At 37.1% G+C, this 17,743-nt stretch overlaps 1 pseudogene; it reads left to right on the forward strand.

Annotated features, from left to right (window-relative positions):
- The first annotated feature begins 13,672 nt into the window (after window positions 1-13,672).
- On the forward strand, window positions 13,673-14,956 carry LOC141492314 (protein PRRC1 pseudogene; annotated as a pseudogene).
- The last annotated feature ends 2,787 nt before the right edge of the window (window positions 14,957-17,743 follow it).

The following is a 17,743-nucleotide window of genomic DNA, read 5'->3' on the forward strand; positions in this document are numbered from 1 at the left end:
AACCACAATTTTCCTTTAGCACTCCCCCTATAAAAGGCAAGCTCCCCCACTTTCCCAGTGCTGGAGTCTGTTCTGACCCAGCCCATTTGTCCCTTCTTCAATAAACAGCTTTGCTTTTATAGCTGTCCTTCTAAAACTGGGGGTCCCATTTTGGCCTTTCATTAAATAAAAGGATGTGAATAAAAACAATAAATCAGGCTTAAGTGGAACGAGAGTAAAGCATAGAAATGTTCAGAGTAAGTATGAGAAGCTTTAGTATGCAATCTAGAATATAGAAAACTGCTGTAGTCAGGGCAAAGAATAGTGTCTGTTTAGACTAGGAACAACAACAAAGTAAAATAGACAAGTCGGAAATACTCATTTGAAAAGCTATTCAGTTTCTTGTATCTTTTTCCATTCAATGTTACCTCCATATTAAAAAGCAGTTCCAATTTGTTAAGAAAAAAAAAATTCTCTATACAAACTCAAATTCTAATGTGATCAGCAAAAATTCAGGTGGTCATTTATTTTAAGAACCAGATTTCCACCTCCGTGGCTCCAGCTTCCTTTGAGAGGGGAAAAAGGGGGAAACACGGGTCTAGAGCAATGCAAGATTCTGACAACTTCTGCTGCAGCCCAAAGAGCGGCCTTCCTATGTGAGGGTCCCGCCTTCCTGAGGTTCGCACCTTCCTTCCTGAGGTTCGCACCTTCCTACCTGAGGGTCCCACCTTCCTACCTGAGGTTCGCACCTTCCTTCCTGAGGTTCGCACCTTCCTACCTGAGGTTCGCACCTTCCTACCTGAGGGTCCCACTTTCCCACCTTAGGTTCCCGCCTTCTTACCTGAGGTTCCCACCTTCTTAGCAGCCAACAGACTTAGCAAACCGCCCATTTCCCAGGGCAGAGAACAGGCAGCCGATACAGCCTCGGGGACCAAAGACAAGGGATCTAGACAAGACAAAGGAGGGAAAAGAAAAAAAAAAAGCAGGAGCGGGAGAGGGGAGAAGGGTAGAGAGCTCCAGGAAGGGCCCCGGGGAAGGCCCGGGGAGGCTCCCGGCCAACCCGGCCACACTCAGGCCTGGCTAGTGACGGAGCACACTGGACACCGTTACTTGGCCCTGGACGGTTGCCTCACATGCCTACATGTGATTGGCCGGAGGAAAATGAAACTAGGACAGCTTCGATGTGGGGGAGGGGGACTGGCAACCAGACAAGAGGAGCATCTCTGTGCTCAGAGCTCCTGGTACGCCAATTAGCCAGGCAGAGCACAGTTTTTATTCCTGAAGCTGCCTTCTTCTATTATTTTCCAGATTCCTTTTCCTTTTACTTAAAATCCAAAAGATATCAGTCCCAGAATGCATTGCTTATTTCTTTCTTAAGCTGTCAAAATGAAGGCTCCTCCTCTCCCATCCTTGGCTCTTCTTTGTCTGGAGAGCCCAACAACTAAATCGCTGGGCGATTAGGTGGCATTTTCCCATCCTAAAAGAATTGGGAATGAGGAAACCTAACTTAGAGGTCAAAGGAGCAACCACTACCACACCAAAAATGTTTTTAAAAATTATCCTGAAATTATTTAGATAGTTCAGGTGGCATTTGGACCTGTGGGAAATTGTTACTTCTGACTTCTAATTACTAAGAAATATGTCTCCCACTGTCTGTAATCCCTGGAAAATCAATTAAATTTGCAGCATTATAGAATTAAGTAGTACACAGATAGTTACATCAAATAAGGCAAATACAATGATCAGAATAAAAATCAGGTAGATATAACTATCTCAGTTTCTAGAAAAACTTTGGGGAAAATTGCTAAGCAAATGAAAATTCTTGATATCAGCTCTCTTCGCTAAGTATGGTACGTTTTTCCTTCTTCTCAATGGGACCTGAAGGTCTCCATCCTGGGGGTGGCTAGAGCTAAACAAAGCAAAATAGAGACAGTACAGTCAGAAATCAAACAGAAGTGAATTTCATTTTTTAAATTTTTTTCTTTAAATTTTTAATTGTATTTGTCCAATTACAGGTTATGAAAGTTTTTCAACATTCATCCACTTGCATATTTATAAGTTGCATGTAATTCTACCACCCTTCCTTCCCAGTCCCACCCCTCAGTGGCAAATAGTCTAGTAAAAGTTGTACATAGACACTTGTGTTTAACATGTTTACATATTAGTCATTTTGTGTAAGAGGAATTAGGACTAAGGGAAAAGAAAGAAAACCAAGGAATAAGAAGGGGAAAACATAAGAGAAGTGTTTTTAAAAGTGAACAAAGTGGGGTGGCATAGTGGCATAGTGGATAAAGCACCGGCCCTGGAGTCAGGGGTACCTGGGCTCAAATCCGGTCTCAGACACTTAATAATTACCTAGCTGTGTAGCCTTGGGCAAGCCACTTAACCCCATTTGCCTTGCAAAAAAACCTAAAAAAAAAGTGAACAAAGGATCCTTTCAGATTCTGTGAGGTTCTTTTTGTTTGTTTGTTTTTTGTTTTCCTCTGGATGAGGACAACACAGTCTATAACCAGTCTCTTAGGGTTGTCCAAGATCTCTGAATTACTTCAAGAGGAGCTACATCCATCCTAGTTGGTCAAATCACAATACTACTGTTAATCATTCAGTGTGCTCTTGATTCTCCTCCCTTCACTCAGCATCAGTTCTGGTGATTATTTCCATGCTTCCTTAGAGTCCAATCATTCATAGTTTTTCATAGAACACTAGTACACCATAACTTTCATATGCCACAATTTATTCAGCTATTCCCTAATTAATCAGCATCCTCTCAATTAACAATTCTTTTCTACTACAAAAAGAACTGCTACAAATATTTTGGAATGTGTGGAAATTTTCTCATTTTTATTTTTTATGATGTCTTCTTGATGTAGGACCTAGTATTGGTATTGCTCAATCAAAGGGTGTGATCAGTTTTATTGCTCTTTAAGCATAGTTCCATATTGTTCTCCAAATAGTTGAATTAGCTCATGAATCCACCAATAATGAATTAATGTTTCAATCCTCCCACAACCTCTCCAACATTGATCATTTTCCCTTCATCTCATCTTAGCCAATATGATAGGTATGAACTGGTTCCTCATAGTTGTTTTAATTTGTATTTCTCCATTCAATAATGATTTGGAGCACTTTTCATATCATTAATATCTTCATTTGAAAACTGTTCATATCCTTTGACCTTTTACAATTGAAGAATGATTTACAGATTTGATTCAAATCTCTATGTATTTTCAAAATGAGACATTTATCAGAACTCTAGCTGTGAAAATTAGCTCCCAGTTTTCTGTTTTCCTTCTAATCTTGGCTGCATTATTTTTATTAGTGTAAAAACTTTTTCTTTAGATTTTTACAAGGCAATGGGGTTAAATGACTTGCCCAAGTCACTGTCCACTTAATACACTTAATACATTGATGTATTAAGTATCTGAGACTTCATTTTAACTCCAGTCCTGATTCCAGGGTAGTGCTCTATCCTTTAATACTTTTTAATTTAATATAATCAAGATCATCCCTTTTACATCATATAAGGTACTTTATTTCTTGTTTGGTCATAAATTTTTCCCTTTTCCATAGATTTCACAGATAGAGTATATCTTGATCTTTTAATTGGTCAATAGTATCACCCATTATGTCTAAATTCTTTTCACCTTATTTTGGTATGGGGTGTGAGATGTGGGTCTATGACTAGCTTTTGCCATACTATTGTCCAGTTTTTCCAGTAGGTGTCAAATAGTGAATAAAAATTTCTGCATCAATGCTCATTAGGAAGCTTTATCTGTAATTTCCTTTGTTCTGTCTTTTCTGGGTTATATATCAATACCATATTAGTGTCTTAAAAGGAATTTGGCAGAACTACTTCTATTTTTTTTTAAATAGCTTATGCAGAATTGGAATTACGTTTTCCTTAAATGTTTGGTAGAATTCACTTGCAAATGCATCTGGACTTTTTCTTAGGGAATTTATTGATGGTTTCCTCAATTTCTTTTTCTGAAATGGGGTTTTTAAAGTACCTTATTTCCTCTTCTGTTAATTTAAGTAGTTGATATTTTTATAAATGTTCATCCATTTCACTCAGGTTGTAAAATTTATTTGCATACAGTTTTTTCTTTCTCATTGGTAGCAAGATCACCTCTTTTATTTTTGATACTAATAATTTGGTATCCTTTCCTTTTAATTAACCAAAGGTTTATTTATTTTATTGGGGGTTTTTCACAAAAGCAACTTTTAGTTTTATTTATTAGAGCAATGATTTTCTTACTTTCAGTTTTATCAATCTCTCCTTTGATTTTCATATTTTCTTATTTGGAATTTAATTGAGGATCTCTAATTTGCTCCTTTTCTAGCTTTTTTTTTAGTTGCATGCCCATTCCATCGATGTTCTCTTTTTCTATTTTATTCATATAAGCATTTAGATATAAAGTTTCCCCAATGAACTGCTTTGGCTGCAATCCATAATTTTTGATATAATGACTCATTGTTATCATTTTCTTGAATTAAAAGGTTGATTAATTCTATGATTTGTTTTTTAATCCATTCATTCTTTAAAATTAGATTAATTTTTTGTATCATGGTCTGAAAAACACGTATTTATTATTTCTGTCTTTCTGCAGTTGATAGTAAGGTTTTTATGCCCTAATATATGGTCAATTTTGGTGTAGGTGTCATGTACTGCAGAAAAAAAATGTATATTCTTATCCTCCTTCAGTTTTTTCCAGAGGAATATAGTATGGATTTTCTATGATTTTATTCACCTTCTTAACTTCCTTCTTATTTTGTAGCTGGATTTATCTAATTATGGAAGAGGAAGGTTGAGGTCCCCCACTATTATAGTTCTGCTCTATGTATCTCCTTATAATTCGTTCAACCTCTCTAAAAATCTGGTTTCTACTGCACTTATGTATATATGTTTAAAAATGATAAAACTTCTTTGCCTATGATTCCTTTTTAAAAAGATGTAATTTAGATTTTAGAAATGAGTCCTTTGGAGGGCAGAGCCAAGATGGCGACAAGAGAGAATCTTCTCTTAGGCGCTCTCTCAGAAAACTTATAAACTATGGACTCTAACTAAATTTTTGAGAGACAGAACCCACAGAAGGACCCAGTGAGGCAGTTCTCCTACTCAAGGTAACCTGGAAAAGAGCAGAAAGGCTCTGCTCCCCGGGGTTGGAGGGGCGAACTGCCAGAGCCATGGCCTGCCAGAGTGAAAGAACTTCAGCCTCCCGGAGGCAGCCCCAGGGCGCTGGGGGCTGCGGCTCACAGCAGCAGGGGAGTTTCCTGACCTATGCCACGGGGGAGCACCAGGCACAACTGGAGGGAACAGCAGGGGAACTCTGCCAGAGCTAGCACATGAAGCCCAGCCTTCAGGGCACACCACAAGCAGCTTGGCCAAGGCAGTCCAGATCCAAGAAACAGAAGCAGGCAGAGTAAGCAGGAGTCCCCAGGGCATGAGCTGAGCTAAGGGAGGGGAGTGAAGAGAGACTGCCAAGCTCTCTCCTGTGTCCCTGGAACAGGACTCTGGGGCTCTGACCACATTCAGATACTGATTGCATTCTAGGTCCCCCATAGAACAGCAGGACCCATTCCACCTCAGCCCTGTGGCAGAGAGGGGCATTTATGGTCATTCACAGACCAGGAGGCAGGACAGAGCCTCACACACACTGAGATCCTTGTGGGGGTGTCCCAAAAGCTCAGGAAGAACCCCCAAACCAGGCTTAGTCTGGGAAAATGAGCAAGCATAGAAAAAAGAGGAACACCATTGAGAAATATTTTGCATATGAGTCCAAGAAGGATAAAAACAGTCTGAAGATGAAGAAGCACAAGCTCCTGCATCTAAAGACTCCAAGAAAAACAGAAATTGGGCTCAGGCTATGACAGAGCTCAAAAAAGACTTTGAAAATCAAATGAGGGAGTTAGAAGAAAAACTGGTAAAAGAAATGAGAGAAGTGTGCAGAAAAAAACATGAAAATGAAGTCCGCAGCTTGGTCAAGGAAATCCAAAAAAATGCTGAAGAAAATAGCATGCTAAAAACCAGCTTGGGTCAAATGGATAAAACAGTTCAAAAAGTTATTGAAGAGAAGAATGCTTTAAAAAGCAAAATTGGCCAGATGGAAAAAGAGATAAGAAAACTCTCTGAGGAAAACAAATCCTTCAGACAAAGAATAGAACTCAAGGAGATTGATGAATTTACCAGAAATCAGGAATCAATACTTCAAAACCAAAAAAATGAAAAATTAGAAGAAAATGTGAAACATCTCATTGAAAAAACAACTGATATAGAAAACAGATTTAGGAAAGATAATTTAAAAATTATTGGAATACCTTAAAGTCATGATCAGGTAAAGAGCCTTGACATCATTTTCAAAGAATTACTACAGGAAAATTGCCCTGATATCCTAGAAGCAGAGGGCAAAATAGAAATGGAGAAAATCCAGAGATACCCCCAAGAAAGAGATCCCCCCAAAAAAACCCCTAGGAATATTATAGCCAAATTCCAGAACTCCCAAGTCAAAGAGAAAATATTACAAGCAGCCAGAAGGACACAATTCAAATACCATGGAGCTGCAGTCAGGATCACACAGGACTTAGCAGCAACTACATTAAAAGCTCGTACGGCTTGGAATATAATATACCAGAAGGCAAAAGAGTTTAGAATGCAACCGAGAATCAACTACCCAGAAAAACTGAATGTCCTCTTCCAGGGAAAAAGATGGACTTTCGGTGAACCAGGGGAATTTTAAATGTTCCTGTTAGAATGGCCAGAGCTGAACAGAAGGTTTGATCTTCAAATACAGGACTCAGGTGAAGCATAGATATTGGAGGAGAATGGGAAAATATGAAGGACTTAATGATGATGAACTGCATGTATTCCTGTACAGAAAAATGACACTGATAATACTCATATGAACCTTCTCAATTAACAGAGCAGGTAGGAAATTTCACAGATGAAGCATAGGAGAAATTTGAATTTGAAGATAAAATATGGTGTAAAAATGGAGTTAATAGAAAAAAGGGAAATGTAATGGGGGGGTAAGAAAAAGGAGAGGGGGAATAGGCCAAGGTATTTCATATAATATGATTTTTCTTTATTACAATGAGCTATTACCATGATATGGAAAGGGGGAAGGCAAGGGGGAATGAGGGAATCTTCGCTCTCATCAGAGGTGGCTAGGAGAGGAAACAGCATATATATATATATATATATATATATATATATATATATATATACTCAATGGGGTATAGGCATCTGGAGTAAGAAGGAGAGAAGGGGGATGGGGAAGGGGTGGGGATGTGAGTGATTGAGGAGAGGCTAGATCATGGGGGAAGAGTGGTCAGATATAACACATTTTCTTTTTTTTACTTCTTCCAAGGGGCTGGGATTAGATGGCCTCTTTGGGACCATAGAACCAGGTGGATGTTGGGCCTAAGGGGTGGTATGGGGGCTCGGGGCCTCTTGGCCCCAGAGCTGGGGATCTGTCTGCTGTGCCACTCAGCTACCCTACAGCAGAGTCAGAGTGAAAGGAGAGAGAAAATATAGTACATGGTAGTGGAGAAATACAAAAGGAGGGAGTTGCAATCAGCAATGGCAATGGCAGAAAAATATGGAAGTAACTTTTGTGATGCACTTATCCTAAAGAATGTGATCCACCCACAACAGAGTTGGTGGTTGGAACACAGACTGAAGCACATTTTTGATTATTATTATTTGGGGGGGGAGGTGCAGGGCAAATGGGGCTGGGTGGCCTGCCTGGGGCCACATAGTTGGGTGATCATTGGGTGACTGAGGCCTGATTTGGACCTGGATGCTCCTGGCTCAAGGGCCAGTGCTCTGTCTGCCACCCAGCCACCCCTGCTATTATTACTATTTTATTTTATTTTGGGTCTTTTTTTCTTTTTTTGTTTTTTGCAGGGCAGTGAGGTTGGGGTGGCTTGCATGTCACACAGATGGGTGATTGTTGGGTGTAGAGGGCCAGATGTCAGCTTGGGTGCTCCTGGCTTCAGGGCTGGTGCTCCATCCACTGCGCCACCTGGCCATACCTACAATTATTACTATTTTTTATTTTAATTTTAATTTATTTTTTTCTCTCCCCTTTACTTTATCACTCAAGCAAGTCTATATTTTTCGGGGGAAGGGGTAGTTTGTTTATTCTTAAACAAGAATATTTTATTAATATATAGAAAGACATTATTTATACAAAATGAGAATAAATAAATATTAAATAAAAAATATGAAAGAAAAAAAGATGTAATTTCCATCCTTATTCCTTTTAATGAGATCTAGTTTTGCTTTATCTGAGACCAGGATCACTATCACTGATTTTTTTACTTCTGATGAAGCATATAATATTTTTTCCAGTGTTTTACCTTTTCCCTGTGTGCATCTCTCTTCTTTAAATGTTTCTTGTAAACAATATATTGTAGGATTCTGATTTTTAATCCATTCTGCTATCTGCTTCCAATTTGTGAGAGAGTTCATCCCATTCACATTTACAGTCAAGATTACTAATTTTCTTTTTTCCTCCACGTTGTCTTTCCCCATTTATACTTTTCATCTTTTTTTCCTCATATCCTTCCTCACCAATGTGTTGCTCCCTTTCCCTTTTAACCTTTCTTTAAAATTTAACTTTAGTTTACTTTTACTTTTACCTTTACCTTCCCTTTTTTCAGTTCTTTATTCCTGTGTCTTTCCCTTCTCCACCCCCATACCCACTTCCCTGAAGAGTAGGTTAGATGTTTATATCCAATTGGTAATGTATGTTATTACCTCCCTGGGCCAAATCTATTGAGTACAATTTCCTCAGTATTTACAATCTCCTTTTTTTCCCTCTTTCACCCCTTCATCTTTCCCCTTTTCACCTGGTGTTGCTTATCCATTAATGTCTAGCCTTCTCATAGTATAGTCCTTTTGTTTTTATTGTTTTAACCTTGTCTTGTAACTACAACCCTTTTGTCAAAATATACTCCTTTTCTCTGTCCTGATAGGAGTACTATTCTCAAAGATAGACTGATTGTTAGACAGCATTGCCTCATAATCACAATGTACCCTATCCTTTTCCATCCTATTAGAAATATACTTCTCAAGAATCATAAATCACATCAAATTATTGTCAATTTATACCTTCTCAAGTACCCACCATAGACACAATTCTCATTTGTCAAAGCATTATACAGATTTAAATCATTTCATAAACTAATTATACCCCTTCTCCAATTGCAAGCAAAGAATCAAGCAAAACGAAATCTTTTCACAATGTTTTTCATGTCCAGTTCCTCTAATTACACTCTCTCCTTGCATCTCTATGGTACTACAGTTATAGCCTTATTACCCCCCCCAACCAAAGTATTGGGTACATTTCCTCTGCCCCCCCATCCCAGCCCTTTACCACCCCAGTCATGGTACTAAAACCCTTGTCAACTAAAGTATGAATTAATGCAAGATTACTTCCTAATCTATTTATGTCCAACCCTAAGTATTCTCCCACCCTCTGCCCTTATTGTTCTACAACCCTCCTTAACCAAATATTTATTAAAGTAAGATCACTTCTGATTTGTGTATAGAGCTTCTAAGTTCTCTGAGTACTGTAACACAATGAGGCGCTCTCTCTCTCTCTCTCTCTCTCTCTCTTTCTCTCTCTCTCTCTCTCTCCCCTCTCGTTTGTTTATAAAAGAAGATTTTATTTTGAATTTTACAATTTCCCCCCCCATCTTGCTTCCCTCCCCCCCCCACACCTCAACAGAAGGCATTCTGTTAGTCTTTACATTGTTTCCATTGGATACATTGTTCTAAGCTGGATCTGATGAGAAAGAAATCATATCCTTAAGGAAGAAAAATAAAGTATAAGAAATAGTAAAATTACCTAGAAAGATAACTTTTTTTGAAAATTAAATGAAATAGTCTTTGTTCTTTGTTCAAACTCCACAATTCTTTTGCTAGATACAAATGGTATTCTCCATCACAGATACTCCAAAATTATGCCTGATTATTGCATTGATGGAATGAACAAGCCATTAAGGTTGATTATCACTCCCATGTTGCTGTTAGGGTGTGTACAATGTTCTTCTGGTCCTTCTGCTCATGTTGCTCAGCATTAGTTCATGCAAATCCTTCCAGACATCCCTGAATTCACATCCCTCCTGGTTTCTAATAGGACGATAGTGTTCCATCGCATGTATATAGGTCTCTCAAGAATTTTAGAGTTGAATGTAAAGCAAGGAAAACACTGACACAGAGTCCCAAAAGTCTTGCTCTATGAGCAAGATAAAATTAAAGTAGCTCAAAGGAAACATGAGATATGTAAGTTTATGGTAAATAACCAGATGCTCATATGGGCTATTTGTGCCCAATATGTAATAGAACACTCTGAGCTCCTATTAATATGATCAGTCACATTTAGACACAGTGTAATTTTTCTCATAGAGATGTCATTTTGATCTTCTTCAGTAATGAAGGGCAAGAACCAACCATACCCATGACCTCTAAGTACAAGCTTTTCAGCTATATTCAACCCTTTAACTATCCTAAGAGAAATATTCTCAAGAATTACAAGGTTTATCTTCCCTTGTATGGATGTACACAGTTAAATGCTCTTAACTAGTGTTTTTTTTCTCTCCCCTTTTCATTTACCTTTTTATGCTTCTCTTGAGTCTTCTATTTGAAGATTGAATTTTCTGTTCATTTCTTGTCTATCAGAAAATTTTGGTAGTCCTGTTTTTCATTGAAAAATCCATCTTTTTCCATCAGACTAAGATGAATTTTACAGGGTAGCTAATTCTTGGTTGTAATCTAAGGTCCTTTGCCTCCTAAAATATCATATTCCAGGTCCTCTGATTCTATAATGTTAAAGCTGCTAAATCCTGTATTATTTGGATTGTGCTTGCTTTGTTTTTAAATTGATTCCTTTTGGCTGCTTGCAGAATTTTCTCCTTTTTTTGAGAATTCTAGAATTAACTGTGGTAGTCCTTTTTATTCTGGGATCTCTTTCTGTGTATTCTTTCAAGGACTATTTTGCCTTCTTGATCTACTATATGAAGACATGTAAATTTTCTGAAAGATGTTTTCCAGGTTCACTTTTTGAACTAGGCTTTTGGGTAGACCAATATTTCATAAATTATCTCTCCTGAATCTGTTTTCCAGGTAATTTGTTTTTCCTAACAGTTAATTTACATTTTCTTCAATTTTTTTTTCAGTCTTTAGATTTTGTTTTATGAAAGCTTGATGTCTCATAGATCCATTAGTTACTACTTTTCCAATTCTAACAAATCATAGAAGTGATTTTCAATTTCAACCAACAAAATGAGAACAATGAGACATCACACCAAAATTTATGGGATGCAGCTAAAGTAGTTTTGAGGGGAAATTTTAAATTTCTAAATTAGTATATGAATAAAATAGAGAAAGAGAAGATCAATAAATTGGACATGCAACTAAAAGAAACTAGAAAAAGAAGAAATTAAAAATCCTCAATTAAATATAAATTAGAAATACTGAAAATCAATGGTGAGATTAATTAAATTAAAAGTAAGAAAACCATTGATTAATTAATAAAATTAAGAGTTGGTTTTATTAAAAAATACATAAAATAGATAGCTCTTTGGTTGAACTTATTTTAAAAAAGAAAGTAGAATACCAAATTACCAATATAAAAAATGAAAAGGTTGAACACACCAGCAATAAGGTGAAAATTAAAGTGATAATTTGGAGCTTTTTTGCCCAACTGTCTGCCAATATATTTGCCCACCTGAGTGAAATGGATATTTACAAAAAGAAAATTAATCAGATTAGCAGAAAAGGAAATATTTAAATAATACCATTTCAGAAAAAGAAATTGAAGAAACCATCAATAAAATCCCCAAGACAAAATCTCCATGCCTACATGGATTTACAAGTGAATTCTACCAATCACTTAAGAAATAAATTTCCATTTTCCATAAACTATTAAAAAATAGGAATTCTGCCAAGTTCCTTTTATGACACCAATATTGTGCTGATACCTCAACCAGGAAGGGCTACAATAGACCAAGAAAATTAGAAACCATCTCCTTAATGAACATTGATTTTAAAAAAAGTCTTAAATAATATTTTAGCAAAGAGATTACAACAGATATTATTAGAATAATACAACATGATCAAGTAGGATCTATGCCAAGTAGGCAGAGATGGTTCAACAATAGAAAAACATTCAACATAATAATAATAATAACAAAACCAACAGAAATCACAAGATTATCTCAGTGAATGATGAAAAAGCCTTTGACAAAATACAACATTCATTCCTTTTTATTAAAAGCATTAGAGACCATAGGAATAATTGGAGTTTTCCTTAAAATAATAAGCAGTATCCATCTAAAATCATCAACAAACACTTTATGTAATGGGGATAAAATAGGAGCATTTCCAATAAGATCAGAGGGGAAAACAAGGATGCCCATTATCACCACCACTATTCAATATAGTATTAGAAATGTTCTTTAGCAATAAGAGAAGAAAAAGAAATTGAAGGAATGAGATTTGGCTATGAGGGAGCAAAACTTTCACTCTTTGCAGACCATATGATGATAAACTTAGAGACACTTAGAAAAATGAACTAAAAATCTATTTGAAACAACTTTAGCAAAGTAGCAGGATATAAAAGAAATCCACATAAATCATCAACATTTCTATATGTATGAACAACAAAGCCCAAGGACAAGAAATTACATTTGAAGTTATCTGGGTGTAACAGTAGACAGAGCACCAGTCCTAGAGTCAGGAGAACTTGAGTTCAAATTGCATCTCAGACACTTAATACTTACTTAGCTGTGTGACCATGGGCAAGTCACTTAACCCATTGTCTTACAATAAAAAACAAACACTAAATATAAATAAATAGATAAACTAACTGTAGAAAAATAAAATCCTTGGAAATACACCTCCCATAAAAAATCCAGAAACTGTCCGAACACAATTACAAAATACTTTTCACACAAATAAACTCAGATCTAAACAATTGGAAAAAAAAACATCAATTGCTCAAGGTTGGGCCAAGTTAATATAATAAAAATAACAATTCTACCCAAATTAAGTTACTTATTTAGTGGCATTTTACTATTTTACAGAGCTAGAAAACATAGGAACAAAATTCATCTGGAGCAACAGAAGATAAAAAATATCAAGGGAATTGATGAAAAAATACACAGGAAGCTCGTCTAGCTGAACTGGATCTAAAACTATACTATAAAGCAGCAGTCATCAAAACTGCCTGCTACAGTTAAGAAATAAACTAATGGACCAGTGAATTAAAATATGTACAAAAAAAGCAGTAAATGACTATAGTAATTGACAAACCCAAAGACATTAGCTTCTGGGATAAGAATTCATTATTTGACAAAATCCGCTGAGAAAACTGGAAAATAGGATGACAAAAACTAGTCAAAAATCAACACCTCACAATCCATATCAAAAAGATCAAATCTCCTCAGCACGCCAACTCTAGATTGGGGGCAACCTGGGCCTGTGCCCCCAACCCTCCTCATACCTCACCCGGCGGGTTCCAGCCCCATCCCCGCCCCACACCTACTATCCCTCCCCCCAGCTGGGCTGTCCAGACCTCAGGTGACTCCTCTGCTGCAGCTCACTGACTTCCAGAGAAGACCTGAAGATCTCAAAGAGATTCAGTGACTTGGCATCACACAGTTTGCTTACAGTTTATGACAAAGCAAAATGATGGAAGAGAGTGAATTAGAGACAATGCCACCTGGAACTCCCTCACCAACTGCTACAGGAACACTCCTATCCCTCTAGCTTCTTCCAGGTCATTTTCACCTACTAATATATCTTCAATGCAATCCTTAGCACCACAAACATTCTCTACACCAGTGCTATCACTTGGTCCCATAAAGCATTCAGCTTCCTTGCCTTCTGTAGCATCTTCACGAATTTCTGCTATCTCCTCTTCTGTTTCTGGTACTCCACTTCCTTTTGTTCAGTTCCAGTTCTACCTCCTGTTTCCCCATAAACTGCCACAGCCTTCAGTAGTAATGCTCCTCCCCAATTTCAGTATTTCCCTTCAAGCACAGCTCCAAGCATTGCTATTTCCCCTCCTCCTATGGGTCCTCCTATATCATGATTTTCTGTTAATTCAGTCTATGACATTACAAGGGTCATGCAGGAAGAACTCCCCAGACACCTTTGATGCCCTTGTTCACTGCACCTGCTGTTACAGGTATGTTGCCATCACCTATTATAGCTCAACAAGCCAGTTTTACACTTGTAGCACAGGGAACTGGAAGTGGCTCAGCTATCACCTTCCCAGAGGAGCATAAAGACCCTAGATTGGCACAGTTTCAGAATGAATCATCTGCTGGTGGTATTTGGGGTTTTTTAAGGGTATGGCTGAGTCCTATGGTGAAATCCATGGTTGATAAAACTAACTACTCAGTAGAAATGATGATTACTCCTCAGGATTCAGGCATGGCTCCATATATCAAATCTGCAGGCAAACTTGATATTGTGGTAACCTCAAATAAAGAGGCAAAAATTGCTGCTGTCTGAGATGCCTCCCAGGAAGTCTTTGGTTTAGTTGTAGTTAGAGAAGAAGCTGGCCAGTCCAACATTGCACCCCAAGAGCATATAGACAATTTACACTGAACTAGTGTGATTCATGAAAAACAGCCTGCTGTTCCTGAAGAAAACTTCATTGCTACCTGACAACTAATTTGACAAAATGACTATTTGATAGTTGAAGATCCTGCCCATAGCATTCATCTAGAAACATTTACACAAGCCACACCAGTGCCTTTGAAATATGTACAGCAGGCTCAAAATCTCACTCCCCAGGACTATAATTTAAAATTGTCAGGTCTTTTGGTAACAGTGAATGAGCAGTTGGAGAACTTAATACAAGTCAACCCCACTGATTGGCATGTTGCTTTCACAGGCACGTGAAGCTGACAAATGATCTATAGTGTTGCCGAAGGCATACACCTGCCACCCAGGATAACTTGAGAGAAGATTGTCTGGGATGTAGAGATATTTTCTGTAGCTTAATATCAAAGAAGAGATCATATCTTCTGTTTGAACAGTTGAAATGACTTCTGCAGGTTTTCTATTTTACCTGGTATTCCAAGTAGAAAGAAGGAAAAAATGTAATTTTATTATATAGTAATATAACTTCAAATAATATGGTTCTCAGATATGAGCATCACAACATTTATAACAGTTTGATAGCAGTAAAAGGAGAAATTATTTGCTTAGACATTTAACATAATTTTTTAAATTGTTATTTTGAAGAGGATATAGTCAGTTGATAGATGGTGCTATTAAGTCCTTCCCAGTTCTAATCTATGGATATGAACCTGATATTATTTGCAGTGTTGCTTATTGTTTCTTTGTATATGTTTACCTTCATTCCTGGGAGTGGGGGTTAGGTTTTTGCAAGGCAATGGGGTTAAGTGGCTTGTCCAAGGCCACACAGCTAGGTAATTATTAAGTGAGGCCAGATTTGAACTCAGGTACTCCTGACTCCAGGGCCAGTGCTCTATCCACTGCACCACCTAGCCACCCCCTTTTCCTGGGTTTTTAATGCAAAAAAATGGTACCTATACCAAAATTGACTTTGTACATTAAAAACTTTACAATGCAATTCAGAGAAGATAAAGTAATTAATGCATAGTTTTCAGATCATGATGAAACAAAAATTACATGAAATATAAACCAAAAATTAATCAGAAATTAAATAACCTAGTTTTAAAGAATGATGGATCAAACCACGAATCATAGAAATATTCACCATTTCAACTAAGAAAATGACATTAAAGAGACATCATACCAAAACTTATATAATGCATTCAAAGCAGTTTTAGTGGAAATGTTATAATTTCTAAATGCTTTATGAATAAAATAAAAAGGAGATAAATGATTTGGACATGCAACTGAAAAAGCTAGAAAAAATAGCATATTAAAGGTCCCCAATATTCCCTCACTTAGGAGTAGCAGGAAAGAATAAATATAACAGAGTTAGAAGAAAAGCAGTACCTTCAGGGTACACTCTCCTGGGCCATGTGTTAGCCGCCAGGCTCTGGACATAAGAAACTGGAAGGAGTCTGCTGCTCCCACTCTGACCACCTCTCTGCAATAGCAGGGCTTCATGTTCTTGGCTTCATTGTGGTTTCAGATGAGAGAGGGTCCAGAGTCCTTCTCTCTCCTAGACCCACAGCTATTTGTTCTCCTTGATCACCCTAGAAAAGGAGGAAAGTACCCAATCATCTAATTAGTGTCTTTTGTAAGCATTTTCAATTGTTTCAGTAGCCAATCACAAGACTTCTCTTCTCCCATGATAAGAGGACCCAAAACAACCAGAATAGGCTTATATATACTTTGAATTGGGGTGTAGGACCTTTCCATTACTTCACAACTTTCTGGAAAGAGATTACCTGCCCTCTTCCACATGAGCTGATAGTAGGAAGAATGTGTATAATAAACCTTTCTAGTCAGGCCCCAGTATATTTGAATGGGCTGTCCATATTCTCAATCCAGAATAGCCTTCTGGAGTACCAGGTAGGCATATGCATTGTCTTTTTACATGCTTTCCCAGTGACTTGCTGGAAAAAGATAACAGTTTCCCTTGATGAATTTAAGTTACCTAAACCTAAATTGGTTGTATCCTTAAAGAGCTGCTAGATGTTATTGAGACATTTTTCAAAATATATGAAAAACATAGGGGAAAAATAGTACTTGGAGAAGGAAAAAATGTCCTGCTTTCAAAAAAAGGCAGAGAAGAGAGGCCAGAAACTATAAACCAGTGAGGCTGATTTGGAGTTCTAAGAACATTCTAGAAGATATCATTAAAAAGATAATTGTCTAATATAGACCAATTGGAGCAATGATTACAAAGGATCATGACTTTATCAGGAACAAGACATGGCAAGCTACCTTCATATAGTTTTTTGATAATATTTCTAAACTAGGAGTTTAATTTCTACCTCCAGTTTCCTGGGAGATACCCATATATAATATCAATACACATATACACATTTGTACACATACACACATACACATATAAATATATATAATATATATATTATATATAAACATATATAAATGTATATTATACACACACACACACACACACACACATATATATATATCCAACATTGGAATCTGTGGGTTAAAGAGTATGATTGTTTTTAGCCCTCCTTTCCTCCCTTTCCAGCAAAATCACAAATTACATTCCAGAATGCTTGGGCCAATTCACAACTCCACTAATACTGTATACTGTATCAATGTATTAGACATCTTTTATTTAATCCAACAAAAGTAAAGTAGACTCCTTGCTATGACCCAAGGCTGTAATGAAAACTATTTTCCCTTCCAGAGAGTATCAAACAGTGCTGTCCCTGGGTGCATCCTATACTGTGATGGATCCAAGGGAAGTGATGGATCCAAGTTCCTTCTCAGTACATGTGGTTCTCTATCTATATCTAGTATTAACAAGGGTAAAGATGATTGGTTTGATCCCTCTATGGTTGTTATGATATAGTATCTATTCTTGTTGATTTATCTATGCATAAAGTTTATTATGGAGACCATGTAGGTATGAAAAATTCTCAACTTGGTGTCTACCTTCCCTCCATGTTTGCTCATAAATACTTCAAAGAAGAATTCCTTCTTACACACATGCCCTTTAATGTCCCTCATGAGTAAGAAAGAAGGGTTTTACTTGTTTACCACTTCGAATATTTGCTGTGCCTGTTTCCTCTACATGCCATGAACAAGTTCTGAATGAACTGTTCC

This window comes from Macrotis lagotis, chromosome 6 (genome assembly GCF_037893015.1).
Source record: "Macrotis lagotis isolate mMagLag1 chromosome 6, bilby.v1.9.chrom.fasta, whole genome shotgun sequence".
NCBI lineage: Eukaryota > Metazoa > Chordata > Mammalia > Peramelemorphia > Peramelidae > Macrotis > Macrotis lagotis.